This window comes from Lissotriton helveticus, chromosome 4_1, assembly GCF_964261635.1.
Source record: "Lissotriton helveticus chromosome 4_1, aLisHel1.1, whole genome shotgun sequence".
Classification (NCBI taxonomy): Eukaryota; Metazoa; Chordata; class Amphibia; order Caudata; family Salamandridae; genus Lissotriton; species Lissotriton helveticus.
The window spans coordinates 1,637,973,132-1,637,987,889 of record NC_136063.1 but is presented as its reverse complement, the minus strand read 5'-3'; the positions used below and the strand labels follow the sequence as shown (position 1 = coordinate 1,637,987,889).

Below are 14,758 nucleotides of genomic sequence, written 5' to 3'. Positions count from 1 at the left end.
ACCCTGAAAACACAGTGCTAAATGCATGGGGACTCCCTAATTCGACTGGCCATTTTTCATGTGGAAAGTGTAGCATATGCCACCTCACCAAATGCACAAAAAACACTGAACCTGAAGCAAGGAAGCACCTGGCAGATCAAGAAACACACTAACTGCAACTCCTGCAATGTAATTTACTTAATCACACTGCGGTCTCCGGTACGTCGGCATGACCAGTCGCAAAATCAAAATCTGGAACCAGTCGGTGGGTTCCGTAAGGACGGTTACACCACTCACTGCATGCACAGCACACCTTAGCACGTGTGCTGGAAAAAACTCATGTGGCCCTTATTTTTGCCACATCACAGTTCACAGCAAAACACACAAGATGATGGACGGAATGTTTCACAATAGCAAAACATTCACCCCCAGCCACAGATCTTGGTTTAATCCATCGTTATTTTGTTCACCAAGCCACCCCAGTTCAGACATGGCCGTATGCAAATCAGTCTTGACTCTGTGCCTCATGGGAACAGTGGTCAAGGCAGATTTGCATATCTGAACTGGGTTGGTGTGGTGAGCAAAAAAACTATGGATTTAGGCCCAGAGCTCTGTACTGGGGTGAATGTATGACATTGTTCTGCATTCTGTCCATCAACAGTTGTTTTTGCATTTGTCACCCCGAGTGGGACGGGTATGCTCAGACGTGAGTCCCGTGCTCTCCACACCACTGGAGTCAAGCTATCCTGGCTGAAAACGGCCGATAGCCAGAAACCGGTCCTAGGATGCTTGATTCCGGACCAGGGAAGACATGGCTTGGCAGTTCGGACTGGACTGTTCCCATGAGGCACAGGATCAAGGCTGATTTGCATATGGCCATGTCTGAACTGGGGTGGTGTGGTGAGCAAAAAAACTATGGATTTAGGCCCAGATCTTTGTACTTGGGTGAATGTTTGACATTGTTCTGCATTCTGTCCATCAACTGTTGTTTTTACATCACAGTTCACATCATATGGTCCTGAAGAAAGCCTCATTATTGTTTGCGAGGCTGAAACATTTCGACCATGGGCTTCTTCAGGGCAAACTACTTATAGTAAGTACTGCTTCAAAGATTTCCAGAACGGAGTGTCACACTCGCCAGATACGCTGGTAGCAGTACTTACTAGAAGAACCTTGCCCTGAAGAAGCCCATGTTTGGGCGAAACGCATTGGCTGGTCTCATCCCTTGCATGCCAATAACATTTGGAAATAAAAGACCAATAACGGCACAAAACTAATGTCGTTTTATTGAATGTGTTTAGCTAACAACTTTTAATTTTACTTACGGCTTCATTGTGCTGCCATCCCCGAGAGCACAGAACGGGCATTGCAGGACTACAAGAGTAGGACACAGTCAGTCAAGAACGATTTTTGCCAGTCAGCCTGCACGGGTTTATTTAGACTAGTACTCTGAAGCAGGGGAGGATACATACTTCACAGGGGCCGGGCGAGCAGGGCCTTTAACTTAACTGCGACCAGGCCCGCCAATATCTTGTTATAACTTAGTGTACGGTCAACACCAGCTACTAGGCCAGGCCAGGCACTGCAATGAGCGCATCTGCATGGTCATTATTCACTATCATCGGAGCTACCTGTACAATGTGGTCATTTGGCAAGGTTATATCCTTGCCTACCCTCAAAACTGACACAGCGCAATAACTAAATACCAAAGCGTTAACTGGAAAAAATACACAATAATGTGGTTCACGAAAATAACTTTACGCCTAATCAGCCGTTCAAGGGCACAGGTGGTACTGAACAGTATTAGTAACTGAAAAATGCATGACTTCCTAATTGCGATGACCGTCACGCCTCCACGGGGCTCCCAAAAAAAAGCGTTAGTTTGGCATGGTGATTAAGGCATATTATTGGCAATGCATCGATCATGACCACTGGCTACTACTTAATTAATTTACCTGTACTCGTGGTGGCCAGCCAGGACACAAACTGCACTGACTGGTTCCGTTAAGCCGGCCGGCTGCTGCTAGTAACTGTTGAACATACGGATGCCTCGCTGTGGGGTGTGCGCATGCGGGTATGCTGGGGCGTGGCAATTTGAAAAAAATCTGTGCAAGCTGCCTGCTGGCGCACAGCCCCTGCAGAACCAAAATACAGCCCAATGAATCAGTGTCCCACGGACCGCCCACAGGGCACCGGCAACACTGAACTAAGGGCCGCCATCAATATACATTTAATGATTCATGAATCTAACTGGCTGCTCTTGCCTCAGCCTCGGCTCAGCCTTACAGCCGCAAGGCCCGCAACACCACTACTGACAGGGACACTCACTCGAGACTGGAGATGGATATGAGAACAACACTCTGCGGCTGCACTGAGGTAAACTGAATTAAATACATCATTGCAACCAATATCCATTATGTGACCACCACGTGCAGCAGATGGGTGTAGAGTGTAGACCCGGCCCTGATAAGAAAGTGTTGGTGCTAAGCAGCGGAAAGCACCAGCACAAATTAAGCACTGATTTCACTATTCCAATGAAAATAGAAAGTCAGAAATTTCTACAATTCAGTTGGGAAAAGGATTCTTTACCAATTTCTATGTCTTCCTTTTAGCCTATCTTTAGCACCTTGGTGCTTCACGAAGTTGATGGTTGTTATTTTATCCTATTTTCGGCAAAGAGGTATATGTGTGATAATGTATTTAAAAAACATTTTGTTAATGTCTCAAGATCAGGAGGAATTGAAGGAAGTTGTAAGACTTAGGGTTTATAGCGAACAAAGAGAAATCTGTTCTAGAACCAAATCAAACAATGGGGTTTTGGGGATTTCAGGTAGATACAGTGAAGAGTCTACGATTGTTGCTGGAAAAAGAGGTGAAGTTGATAAAAAACAGATACAACTAAATGTGGAAAAGGAGTTTATGACATTGAGGGATTTGGAAAGGATAGTAGGTTTGAGGTCTTCATCAATACAAGCAATTTTTCCAGGTCCCCCATCATTACCAAGGTTTGCAGAGGGTGAAAGTGGAGGCATTGAGAAATGGTTTATGGTATGGAGACAAAATACTTTTAAATATGGAGGCGAAAGAGGAATTGTTATGGTGGATGAACAATATGGAGGCGTGGAATGGACGGCCAATCTTTGGGAGTTCTCTGGGTTATGTTTTGGAGACTGATGCAAGTTTGAGTTGAATGGGGAGCACATTTAGGAATTCAACAGGCAGGTGGAGTTTGGACGAAGGTAGATAGTCAGTACACATGAATTGCTTGGAGCTGACTTCAGGGTTATATGCAGTGAAAGGTTTTAGGAGAACTCTAGGACGTCATTCGATGTTGATAAGGATTGACAATGTATCAGCAGTGGCATATATAAACAAATTGGGAGGAACAAGATCCAGAGGTTTGGCAAGCTTGGCAACAGAGTTTTGGAAATTTTGTTTGGAACACAAGATAGAGGAGAGATGAATCAGATGGCACTTGGAATTCAAAACATTTGAGGGATTACAGCAATTGGAAATTGGATAGGAATTGCTTTTTAAGGATAGATGAATTTTGGGGTTCATTGGAGGTGGATCTTTTTGCAAGTCATTTGACTTATCAGGTAGAGAGATTTTTCAGTTAGAGAGAAGATCCTTAGGCATCAGCGCTAGACTCATTCCAACAAGTTTAGAGAGGAACGAGGACATATGCTTTTCCTCCTTTTGCCATAATTCAGAGAGTACTATTGAAGGTGAGACAGGAGAGATAAAATAGTGTTGATAACGCCATTCTGGGTATCGCAGGTCTGGTTCCCATCAGTGATGGAACTGGCATGTGCAACACCTTTTTTGATTCCTGCAAGAGAAGGTCTTCTAAGGAACGCAGAAGGGGAGGATTATCCTTTAGTGCAGAGGAAGGTGTTGAACCTTCTTGTTTGGAGGGTGTCAGAAGATCTAGCAGTTTCAGAGGACTTTCAAGTAAGGCTGCAGAGTTACTGGAGGAGTCTTGGGCAACGGGGAGAAGATACAAAGTAATTGGGAGAATATGGTCTAGTTGGTACATGGAAAGGAGTTTGGATCCCATGGAGGTTCCTAAAGTTGAAGTAATACAATTTTTTGTGGAGATGTTTGAAGAAGGATTAGTTTATTGGAAATTTCATTGAAATAGTTCAGCAGTTTCTGCAGGACATACTTTTGTGGACGACAAGTCAGTGGAGAGAAAAATTATGGTATGTAAAATTCTGAAGAGTATGAGGTTGAAAAGGCCTCTTAGGCTAGATACTGTGTGTTGTGGGATGTCAATGCAGTGTTAAGCCTGTTTTTATGTTGGTCTGAAAATAAATATTTGGATTTAATGAGACTTGCAGGAAAGGTAGCGGCTTTGATCTGTTTGGTATCATGTAGATGAGTTTCAGATGTGAAACCATTGGAGGTAAGTAGCAAGATAGTAGGTCCAGATGGGGTGTTCTTTGAGATCTGGAAGAAGACAAAGACAATGTCGGAGTCCATTTTTCATCCAAAATTACCAGAGGAATGTAAGTTGTGTGTAGTTGAATGTATGAATGAATATGAGAGCAGTCATGGAATACAGAAAGCATGGAGAGAATTAATTGTTAATATCATATGTGAAACCATATGGTGCAGTAAGCACTGCAACTATTGCAAGATGGGTTAAAAATGTAATAAAGGAAAGTGACATTGATGTGGAAAATTCAAATCATATTCTTTAAAAGTTGCAGTAACAAGTAAAATGCATTTGTCTGGTAGTGGATTGGTGGAAATGTTGAAAGTAGCTGATTGGTCCAGTGTGGGAATTTTTGCAAAGCATTATTTTAGACCAATAAAATATGTGTCAAATGTAATATTAAAACACTTTCAACATGCATAATGGTAGCCTTCTGTCTTAAAATGAAATGGCGATTCTCCCAGCAAAGTGAAGTGAGAATCAAGATTTCATTAAAGACATGGAGGCCAACATTATCCCCCCCTCCTACTTCCTTTGATAAATAAATACCACGCTAGTTGTCCCATAAAAAAATAGAAATTAAGGAAGGGCAGATTTTAAGACAATGGTGAATGGGGATTGTTTTTCGATTTATGTATGATAAATATATATATTAAGGATGTTATCTGTGATTGTAAATTGTGAAGATGATTTGAATGTTGACGGGTTTGGTGTTTTAATCTCTCAGCAGACTAACAAGCAAGGCAGAAAATTAGGACAGCATGGTGGATAAAGAAGGAGAAGGTGTGGAAGGAAGAAAGGATTTTCACAACTTAAAGGAGGAGGAATGTTCTGGACAAGTACATTCCTGCTCTTGAGTGTAACATTAGAACTAGACAGGAGTGTTCTAGTGTTTTTGGATTATTATAAGTCCTTTAAGGGTGCTGCAGGAGTAGCATTAAAAGATATAATGCATAACTTTAGCCTCCGTGTCTTTAATGAAATCTTGATTCTCATTTCACTTTGCTAGGCGAATTGCCATTTTTGATCCAAAGAGGTGGGCAGATCCACAGGCCACCTGTCAAGATATCTCAAAAACGTCACCTCTTTGTGCCCATGTGGCATACCTACATAATAATTTCGCAATAATTACTGTACTGATCCACACCAAAAATAAAGGAAAGAACAATACTTGGTACTAGGTTTGTGTCAAATGTTGCATAATTTCATTCAGCCGCATTTTTCGTAACGAAGGGCAAACAATCCTTTAGGAATTAAAATACAAAACAGCACTTTTGGGACCCCCCTCCCCCATTTGTTAGACCCCACTAAAAAGAGCTGCATTAAAGATACAAATCATTCAGATTTTTTTCAGGATTTTCACTTTAAATTGAATATAATGAACTCACTTGGAGATATGTTGAATCTTTTTACACTGTGGAATAATATGCCTTAAATGGAATGTAAATGGAGGAGCCATACATTTTAAAAATATGCACAATTTTGTTTAACCCCTTTGCTACCAGGCCTTTTCGCCACCCTATGTAAAACCCTTTTTTGGCTATTTGGGGTAGTTCACGCTCAGGCCCCCATAACTTTTTGTTCACATAAGGTATCCATGCCAAATTTGCATCTTTATTTCCCACATCCTGGGGATTCTAAAGGTAACCTGGGTTTGTGGATTTCCCTGGAGGGGACTGAGAAATTAGCCAAAACACAGCTACATTTTGGGGTTTTGGGAAACAAGTGCTGCTGAAGTAAGCGTCTGTTATTTCCCTGCAAATGGCTTCAACAAAGGCTTTTTGGTGCTAAAATCACCATATTCCCAGCTTTCAGGAATAGGCAGACTTGAATCAGAAAAAAAAAATTTCGAAACAGTTTTTTCATTTTACTGCGAGATAGCCAATTTTTCCAAATTGTTTGTGTGTTCAGCCTCCTTCCAGTTACTGGTAGAGTTGCGTGCGAAACCCATGGTGGGTCCCGGAAAGCTATACATTGTAATCCTGAATTGTAGACAAAATTCTAAATTCAGCAAAGGGTCATATGTGTCGATCCTTCAAGGTTTTCTAGGGGTATTGGCAGGATGGGCGCTCCCACCCTAGGACACGTCTGAGCTCTGGCCCCATTTTCTGCTTCTGAACCCAGCCAAGCAGGGGAAGTCTCCCCGTGCCCATGGGACCCCTGTCCCGTGCCCTTTGTGAAATGGCAGGCTAGGAGAGGGAGCCACGGATCATGGTGCCTACTCCATGGCCCAACAGGGGGCCCCATTGAGATCCTCTGAAACCGGCCATGCAGTAGAAGCATAATCTTTACAACACCACAGCCACAGAAGGGAACAAGGGTCCTGGTTTGCTTGCAGACGCAAGCCTGCTGGCTCCCTGACCCTGTCAAATCCCGTTCTATCAGCTCTGTGGCTCGGAAGCCCTCACCAGGACCCGGTTCAGTGTTTCCAAACAAGCAGCCCGCAGCCACCAAATAGGTCCAACTATGCCAGATCTACCACAGTCTGGTCTGAACCTTCCCCAGGCAGGCCTCCTGTCTGTGACTGCGGAGCCCATTTCCCCTTGCCGCACGCTTGGCAGCATGGAGGGCTGGCACATGGAATCCAGGCCCTGCCGGAGCACTGACCGAGGGCATGACCACAGCCACTCCCCTGCTGGAGAAGGGAAGAGAGGGCTTTCCGAGCCTGCCGCTTCCCCTTTGACAGGCCCTGCTTGTTCTTAAGAGAATACTAAACACTGCGCCAGGCCTTCTGACAGTACCTCCACTGTGGCTCAGGACATCAAGAGCAACAGCCATTTAAGATTGGGTCCAGGCGTTTGCCGAGGGCTCGTGTTCCAGCTCAGCACCCCGTGGGGGCAAGGCCTTTATGCAGGGTTGGTCTCTGCTCTTTACCCCAAACCCAGTAAATGAGCAAGAGCGTCTTCCCCAGGCCTACAGCCATCCTGCCCTGGGTGCTGTCACAGCCATATTGTGGGCTCAGAGTGCTGCCTTGGGTGAGTGCCTTCCACCTTCCTGGAGCCAGCAGAGCCAAGGAGGATTAAGCCAAGGCCACACCCTCTCACTGCAGGCCTGATTGGGAAGCCTATTTTCATTTACTATTAAGCCCCCACAAAGTGGGGACTTACAGAACTCTGGGAGGGGGACAAAAGGTGGAGTTAGCCTGGCTAGCCAGCCATCTGGTTGTGCAGCATGGAGACCAAATGGCCCAAGATGACTCAGATAGCCCTGGTTGACCAGACCCAGTACCCAGTCACATGGCAGTCCAACAATGACAAAAGTGGCCATGAACTCTGAGGCCAGTGCTTGGGGGAGCCTTCCTGGGGCTGCTTGCCTCCAGGCAACATGTGCAGGGGTCTGGCCATCAGGTCGCCCTGCAAGGGATCACACCCTCCCTTCCATGGACAGGTGGGGGATGCCCTAGTGGCGGTTGGCACATGGTGGAGACAGCCTCCCACATGCTCACATTTCCTCCTCCACGTCACTCCTGCTGGCCTGAAGCCAGAGGGATCCACCACAGGTGTGTTGGAGGGGGTCTGCAGGAACCCACAGACAAAAGCATGGCTCAGAGGATTACCTTCAATAGATTGCAGCAAGGTAGCTGCTCTACTACTTTTGAAACCTGACCCAAAATCAGGTCATCTATGAATGATTCTGCACCGGGTGCACCACGAATATGCGGTGCACTTATGACGATGGAGGCGGCCATCTTCTGCCTGTGCTCTATTCAAGGTATTACCTCTATGAGTCAGCCTTCACGATTTAAAGTACATAACAAGAAGAAGTGCCAATACTGATTCCTTATTCAAAACTGATTTACCACGAATGCAAAGACCACAAAACAATGCATCTGAAAGCTCATTAGTAGCTTTTTATTCAAATATACTATTTTTTTCAATCTCAAAAAATATATTTCAAATACTTTTAAAACCAAAAACATACAATGGGATTGGTTATGGACAGGGGGAATAGTGAGAACTCCAACAAGCATTCATTCACTTTCACATACTCATTCTATCCAACTCACACCGAACACATTCAACCTGCTGAGTGCACACACCAGGGAGATTCAATAAACCACTTGAGGAGCACCTGGCCTGCCAACCCCTACTATTTACACCATTAATTTCTCTTATATACACCCTTCACAAAGTTTTTTCTTTCAATATAAAACAACTAATCAAAATAATCGCAACAATTAGGTGTAATTTCGCCAAGCTTGATTGGCAAAACAACTGTTGGGCAGAACCGATGGTCTACGCGTTTCGAATCCCTTTGTTCATGGGATTCTCCTCAGGACCAAGAGAATCAGTTCAACTAGTACGATAATATCTTAATTTTCCCGATGATCTTTCAGAGCAACTCAATTTTACCCCACAGTGTCCCTTTCAGGACTGCGTCCTCTAACTCAAATCCGTCCGGAAAAACCAATAAATGTGGCAGCGTCCTCCGGACGCAAGCTGGCGTGGAGAGTGCTATTTTTCTTTAAACCAGATGTCTTCGTTTTTCGTTCCGTGCGTATTTTATTGTTATTCTTCATTTTGCATGAAAATCGGGACCGCGGTATGAATCAAACGCGAGCCTCCATGTCGAGTAATGTCACGCTTGGCGAAATTACACCTCGCTGTTGCGATTATTTTGATTAGTTGTATAATTGAAAGAAAAAACTTTGTGACATGCTCGACCCCTGAGGCGTTGGGAGTCCCTGGCTTGGATGGCAGCCCGAGATATGCTGGTGGGTAGCCCAGCCCTCATGCCCTGATCCAAGGCACTGAAAGGGAAGAGTTGGGTGGCTCCCCCATTCCACACGCCACCTGCAAAAAGTAGCCGGGGTTCCCTAGCAGGTCTCCGGCACCTTCTCTTACAGACTGCCCTGTCACACATGAAGGGATGCTCCTTGGTCGCCTGAAGCCTGGTCCGCTCGGGCTGGTAGCAGGAGCGGGAGGGCCCGGGGTGTCAATGCCTTCGGGAAAGGGTGGTCCCAGACTGGGGAGGCGCTGCCATTTGGTTTTCCCACTGCTAGGTTGTGCTGCGTGAGTTTGTGTGCAATCTTGGGAGGGCCTACCACTGTGCCCCTCACAGAGGGGTCAGGGCAGGGGGATGCCTATGTCCCCAGTGCCTCTGCCTTCTTCAGTTGAGTCTTCCCTGGTGGAGGAGCTCGCAACATGCCCTGTCCGCACCCAAGCACCCCGGTGGCTACTGACCTCTCTACCAGCCAGGGCACGTGAGGGCAGGGCTGGGCCCTGTGCCTATGGTGAGTGTATTCCATCTTGGTGGCAGCCGAGGGTTTCAGGCTAGCGCCGTCCATCTCTCAAGTCGCTCCGCCTTTAATGATTCTTCTGCAAGCTCACCTACAAAAACCTTGCTATAACTTTTACTTCCTCTAGATAGTCAAGTTTGAACATCTTCTCGGCGCTGCGGTAGGTTTATTGCCGACCCCGGCAGGGCATATCCGAGGGCCTCGCTAAACCATCCAATCAGTAGTAGTGACTGGCACTGTGTACAAAGGTCAGGGACTTAATCAACGCGAGCTTATGACCCACAATTAATGGGAATTCCTCGTTCATGGGAAATATTGTAAATCTTGAATCCCTATCACAAAGAGGGTTCAGCCGGTTGCCTGCACCTGTTGGCGAAGGGTAGACACACGCTGATCCATTCCGTATAGAGCGCCAGCAGCCCCAGACATCTAAGGGCATCACATACCTGTTATTGCTCGATCTTGTGCGGCTAAATGCCACTTGTCCCTCTAAGAAGTTGGATGCCGACCGTAGGGCGTCTCGTAACTAGTTAGCATGAAGAAGTCTCATCCGTTATTGAAATTAACTGGACAAATCACTCTACTAACTAGGTACGGCCATGCACCACTACCCACAGAATTGAGAAAGAGCTATCAATCTGTCAATCCTTTCTGTGTCTGGACCGGGTGATGTTTCCTGTGTGAGTCAAATTATGCTGCAGGCTCTGCTCCTGGTGGTGCCCTTCCATCAATTCCTTTACGATTCAGCTTGTCAACCATACTCCCCCCAGAACCTAAAGACTTTGGTTTCCCAGAAGCTGTTTGGCAGTTCATAGGATAAATGCTGCCGGATCGCTAGTCTGCAATGTTTAGGGTCGGAGGAGCATGATCATCTTAAAGCCTCCAACTTTCGTTTCTGATTAATGAAAACATTATTGGCAAATGCTTTTCCTTTGGTTCGTATGCGTCGTCCAAGAATTTCACCTCTAGTGGCACAATACAAATGCCCCTGACTGTTCATATTAATCATGGCCCCAGTTCCGAAGACCAACAATATAAAACCGGAGTCTTATTCCATTATCCTTGCTGATGTATTTAGATGACCGGCCTACTTTGAACAGTCTAATTTTTTCAAAGTAAATGCTTCAGCGCCAGAGAGAGCAGCCTTACAGAGAGCACAATAGCAAATGTACTTACATACATGAAAATAGAACACTTTTTAGCACCGCAGACTGGAGCCACACGAGAAAACCTATTGTCAAATGGCACTGTGTTTTTGGCAATAATCGGTGTATACAGCGGCACTGCCAGCCAATGTTGTGAATCACAGGCAGTCCCCACACACTCACCCAGCGCAACTACACGGGGGACAGGTTGAAGCCAGACCATATGACACATTCTCACACACACATACACACTTATCCAACAAGCATTCATTCACTTTCACATACTCATTCTATCCAACTCACCCCGAACACATTCAACCTACTGAGTGCACACACCAAGGGAGATTCAATAAACCACTTGAGGAGCACCTGGCCTGCCAACCCCTACTATTTACACCATTAATTTCTCTTATATACACCCTTCACAAAGTTTTTTCTTTCAATATAAAACAACTAATCAAAATAATCGCAACAATTAGGTGTAATTTCGCCAAGCTTGATTGGCAAAACAACTGTTGGGCAGAACCGATGGTCTACGCGTTTCGAATCCCTTTGTTCATGGGATTCTCCTCAGGACCAAGAGAATCAGTTCAACTAGTACGATAATATCTTAATTTTCCCGATGATCTTTCAGAGCAACTCAATTTTACCCCACAGTGTCCCTTTCAGGACTGCGTCCTCTAACTCAAATCCGTCGGGAAAAACCAATAAATGTGGCAGCGTCCTCCGGACGCCAGCTGGCGTGGAGAGTCCTATTTTTCTTTAAACCAGATGTCTTCGTTTTTCGTTCCGTGCGTATTTTATTGTTATTCTTCCTTTTGCATGAAAATCGGGACCGCGGTATGAATCAAACGCGAGCCTCCATGTCGAGTAATGTCACGCTTGGCGAAATTACACCTCGCTGTTGCGATTATTTTGATTAGTTGTATAATTGAAAGAAAAATCTTTGTGACATGCTCGACCCCTGAGGCGTCGGGAGTCCCTGGCTTGGATGGCAGCCCGAGATATGCTGGTGGGTAGCCCAGCCCTCATGCCCTGATCCAAGGCCTGAAAGGGAAGAGTTGGGTGGCTCCCCTATTTCACACGCCACCTGCAAACAGTAGCCGGGGTTCCCTAGCAGGTCTCCGGCACCTTCTCTTACAGACTGCCCTGTCACACATGAAGGGATGCTCCTTGGTCGCCTGAAGCCTGGTCCAGTCGGGCTGGTAGCAGGAGCGGGAGGGCCCGGGGTGTCAATGCCTTCGGGAAAGGGTGGTCCGAGACTGGAGAGGCGCTGCCATTTGGTTTTCGCACTGCTAGGTTGTGCTGCATGAGTTTGTGTGCAATCTTGGGAGGGCCTACCACTGTGCCCCTCACAGAGGGGTCAGGGCAGGGGGATGCCTCTGTCTCCAGTGCCTCTGCCTTCTTCAGTTGAGTCTTCCCTGGTGGAGGAGCTCGCAACGTGCCCTGTCCGCACCCAAGCACCCCGGTGGCTACTGACCTCTCTACCAGCCAGGGCACGGGAGGGCAGGGCTGGGCCCTGTGCCTATGGTGAGTGTATTCCATCTTGGTGGCAGCCGAGGGTTTCAGGCTAGCGCCGTCCATCTCTCAAGTCGCTCCGCCTTTAATGATTCTTCTGCAAGCTCACCTACAGAAACCTTGCTATAACTTTTACTTCCTCTAGATGGTCAAGTTTGAACATCTTCTCGGCGCTGCGGTAGGTTTATTGCCAACCCTAGCAGGGCATATCCGAGGGCCTCGCTAAACCATCCAATCAGTAGTAGTGACTGGCACTGTGTACAAAGGTCAGGGACTTAATCAACGCGAGCTTATGACTCACAATTAATGGGAATTCCTCGTTCATGGGAAATATTGTAAATCTTGAATCCCTATCACAAAGAGGGTTCAGCCGGTTGCCTGCACCTGTTGGCGAAGGGTAGACACACGCTGATCCATTCGGTATAGAGCGCCAGCAGCCCCAGACATCTAAGGGCATCACATACCTGTTATTGCTCGATCTTGTGCGGCTAAATGCCACTTGTCCCTCTAAGAAGTTGGATGCCGACCGTTGGGCGTCTCGTAACTAGTTAGCATGAAGAAGTCTCATCCATTATTGAAATTAACTGGACAAATCACTCTACTAACTAAGTACGGCCATGCACCACTACCCACAGAATTGAGAAAGAGCTATCAATCTGTCAATCCTTTCTGTGTCTGGACCGGGTGATGTTTCCTGTGTGAGTCAAATTATGCTGCAGGCTCTGCTCCTGGTGGTGCCCTTCCATCAATTCCTTTAAGATTCAGCTTTCCAACCATACTCCCCCCGGAACCTAAAGACTTTGGTTTCCCAGAAGCTGTTTGGTAGTTCATAGGATAAATGCTGCCGGATCGCTAGTCTGCAATGTTTAGGGTCGGAGGAGCATGATCATCTTAAAGCCTCCAACTTTCGTTTCTGATTAATGAAAACATTATTGGCAAATGCTTTTCCTTTGGTTCGTATGCGTCGTCCAAGAATTTCACCTCTAGTGGCACAATACAAATGCCCCTGGCTGTTCATATTAATCGTGGCACCAGTTTCAAAGACCAACAATATAAAACCGGAGTCTTATTCCATTATCCTTGCTGATGTATTTAGATGACCGGCCTACTTTGAACAGTCTAATTTTTTCAAAGTAAATGCTTCGGCGCCAGAGAGAGCAGCCTTACAGAGAGCACAATAGCAAATGTACTTACATACATGAAAATAGAACACTTTTTAGCACAGCAGACTGGAGCCACACGAGAAAACCTATTGTCAAATGGCACTGTGTTTTTGGCAATAATCGGCGTATACAGCGGCACTGACAGCCAATGTTGTGAATCACAGGCAGTCCCCACACACTCACCCAGCGCCACTACACGGGGGACAGGTTGAAGCCAGACCATATGACACATTCTCACACACACATACACACTTATCTGGTCAATAGTTCCATGGCTCAAGCCTCCTTTTGCCCTCTAGTTCACCCCGATTGTCTTATACCCCCAGATGGAGGATAACCAACTCTGCCTTCTGGACACTGGCCTGCACATGGCCAAAGTCAAACTTAATATAGATCTGCAGGAAGCAGGTGGGAATACGTAGCACTTTTAATTAGGAGGTAGACATGAACAAGAGAGAGATTAGCAGCCACAGGTCTCAAAACACAAAGGAGTCATGCAGTCTCTTGACCCACTTCCGAACTGTCTCCAAAGTGTTCTTTCAACCCAGTCAATCTCGTTACTTCCTCACACCAAGATGTTTTCAGGAGGGGTCAGATGTGGAGAGTTCAGTTGTTCTGTCGCGATGTTTAAAGGAGAGCAACCAATGAATGGGGAGTAACACAGGGATCTGGGTTGGGCACAGAGTCTAGTGCTCGTAGAGATGAGGCGCACCAGGCACTTCAGATTTCAAACACGATGGGTTTCAAATTCCACACCTCCCTGGAAATTAGGCTCAATGACTGGTGCATATTGAGTTGGGCTGCACCAGGTAGTTTTGGTCACACACAGCAAAGAGTTACAATTCCGTAGCTCCCAGGAAATGAGGCACAACTTCCGGTGCACGATGATACAGTTGTACCAGACCAGTCCAGTCACAGAAACACAGGCGCAGGTCAGCAGAGCCACATGAGGCAGAATGCAGCACTGCTATGGGTACACCCTCACCTCTGAGGTTCGCACCCTGGGAATTAGAAACTGCATGCAATGAACATTTAGTCAGCCTGTCACATGAGAGAGATGTGGCATGATCAGTGAAACAGGCCATGTGGGCTCCCGCAACTGGTGAATCTGTTCACCACTACTTGATGCTTATGAGTGTCGGGGTATCTGCAGTACAGGAACCACATGCCTTAGATGCAGGCACAATTTCTGGGGCTTTGCAGTAAACAATCTGGTATCCAGATACAAGTCTTAGTTCCATGCTCACACCACACTACCAGTTGGGATTCAGTA

General features: G+C 46.2%; 2 pseudogenes; both read right to left on the bottom strand.

Moving 5' to 3' along the window:
- Positions 1-9,727: 9,727 nt before the first annotated feature.
- LOC144830009 (18S ribosomal RNA) lies at positions 9,728-10,932 on the bottom strand (annotated as a pseudogene).
- A 1,476-nt stretch (positions 10,933-12,408) lies between these two features.
- Positions 12,409-13,576, bottom strand: LOC144830007 (18S ribosomal RNA; annotated as a pseudogene).
- Between the last annotated feature and the right edge of the window lie 1,182 nt (positions 13,577-14,758).